The sequence below is a fragment of the Tasmannia lanceolata genome, unplaced genomic scaffold (assembly GCF_043159265.1).
Source record: "Tasmannia lanceolata isolate RefF3 unplaced genomic scaffold, GAP_Taslan_0.1 ptg000002l, whole genome shotgun sequence".
Lineage (NCBI taxonomy): Eukaryota > Viridiplantae > Streptophyta > Magnoliopsida > Canellales > Winteraceae > Tasmannia > Tasmannia lanceolata.
Window position 1 is genome coordinate 195001 of NW_027518679.1, and position 2500 is coordinate 197500.

The following is a 2500-nucleotide window of genomic DNA, read 5'->3' on the forward strand; positions in this document are numbered from 1 at the left end:
ACCCGCGGGGCCAGGACACCAACCCTTCCGACACGAGCATTCGCGCATGTTCTTTGGCCACACAACGGCGCCAGCACGAGCAAAATCATCCGCGGTGCGGTGGCCTTGCACGGCCTTTTGTCTTTGGAACCAACCATCAGTGCCACGGGAAGTGCCGGAGTCCCGGCATCCGCGGTGCCAAGTCATTGCGCCCTTGGTCTCTGCAGCGGGGCATGCCGGGCACTCCCAACCATTGCAAGCAAGCAAGCAAGCAAGAAAGAAAGTAAGTAAGTAAGTAAGTATTACATATAGGGGCGGGACATGCGGGGAGATCTGCGAAACGTGCATTACGGGGCACACGCGTACCTACCGGGGCATACCGACCCCTATTGGGGCACACGTGTGCATATCGGGGCATACCGGGCCTATCGGGGCACACGCGTACATACCGGGGCATACCGAGCCCTACTGGGGCACACGTGCGCATATCGGGGCATACCAAGCCTATCGGGGCATACGCATGTATCCCAAGGCATACCGAGTCTATCCGGGCATACGCGTTCATACCGGGGCGTAACGGGCCTATCGGGGCATACTTGGGCATATCCGGGCAAAAAATGCCCAAAACTTGCGCAACCTTGGCAACCGTGGTCCATTCCTCTCTATATGCCTAGCCTTGCCAACCGTGGTCCATTCCTCACTATATGCCATGGCCTTGTGCCCATGGTCTTCCCAAGACAGCGTCCAAGGCCCCCGGAAGGCCAAGGGAGCCCAACCCAGCAATGCCCTGCTATGGCAAGCCAAGGCCAAGCATTCCGGTGCCTATCCGGGCAAAAATGCAATTCCTCTCTATATGCCTAGCCTTGGCAACCGTGGTCCATTCCCCACCATATGCCATGGCCTTGTGCCCATGGTCTTCCCAAGACAGTGTCCAAGGCGCCCGGAAGGCCAAGGGAGCCCAACCCAGCAATGCCCTGCTTTGGCAAGCCAAGGCCAAGCATTCCGGTGCCTAACCTTGGCAACCGTGGTCCTTTCCTCACCATATGCCATGGCCTTGTGCCCATGGTCTTCGCAAGACATCGTCCAAGGCGCCCAAAAGGCCAAGGGAGCCCAACCCAGCAATGCCTTGCTAGGACAAGCCAAGGCCAAGCATTCCGGTGCCTATCCGGGCAAAAACGCCCAAAGCATGCCCATTCCTTAGCCTATCCAGGCAAAAACGCCCAAAATCTGCACATTCTAGTGCCTATCCGGGCAAAAACGCCCACCAGCATGCCACCCTCCTATAGGGTTTGCGCAACCAACCAGCCTAACCACCAGTGGCAACCAAAGGTGCTGTTAGCGACGACTTCTGAAGACGCAACGAGACGCGACGTGTTTGCGCCCAGACGCGACGAGACGATGCGGGATCTGCGCCCAAGAATGCCTAGACCCGTCGACTTGATGCGGGATCAGCTCGCCCAAGCATGCCTAGTGTGCAAGGCCTGTGTGCAAGGCTAGTGTCCAAGGCTAGTGTGCAAGGCTCATGTGGAACGCTAGTGCGCAAGGCTAGTGCCCAAGGCTTGTGTGCCAGGCCCGTGTGCAAGGCTAGTGTCCAGGGCTTGTGTGCATTGCTTGAGTGCAAGGCTTGTGTGCATTGCTCGAGTGCATGGCTTGTGTGCAAGGGTTGTGCGCAAGGCTAGTGTGCGGGGCTTGTGCGCATGGCTAATGTGCACGGCTTGTGTGCATGGCTACCGTGCAAGGCTAGTTTGCATGGCTAGGGTGCAAGGCTCGCATGCGAGGCTAGTGTGCAAGGCTGCGTGCAAGGGAAGCGTGCAGGGCGAGTGTGCGAGGCCACTGTGCACGGCGCCAGCACTAGCGAGCCATCATCCGCGTTGCCATGGCTCGCTTGGCCTTGGCTTGCCAGGCCCCGACACGAGCAATCGCGCATTTTCTTTGCAACCGACCATCAATGCCGCCCAACGGGGCCAGCACGAGCAGTCATCCGCGGTCCCCTGGCCCTGCGCACGTTTGTCTTTGAAACCGAGCATCAATGCCACAGAAAGTGCCGGGGCGCCAGCTGGAGCCATCATCCGACGTGCCATGGCTCGCTTGGCCTTGGCTTGCCGGGCCCCGACACGAGCAATCGCGCATTTTCTTTGCAACCGACCATCAATGCCGCCCAACGGGGCCAGCACGAGCAGTCATCCGCGGTCCCCTGGCACTGCGCACGTTTGTCTTTGAAACCGAGCATCAATGCCACAGAAAGTGCCGGGGCGCCAGCTGGAGCCATCATCCGACGTGCCATGGCTCTGGTCCCATGGTCTTCGCAACCGAGCATTCGTGACACCCGCGGGGCCAGGACACCAACCCTTCCGACACGAGCATTCGCGCATGTTCTTTGGCCACACAACGGCGCCAGCACGAGCAAAATCATCCGCGGTGCGGTGGCCTTGCACGGCCTTTTGTCTTTGGAACCAACCATCAGTGCCACGGGAAGTGCCGGAGTCCCGGCATCCGCGGTGCCAAGTCATTGCGCCCTTGG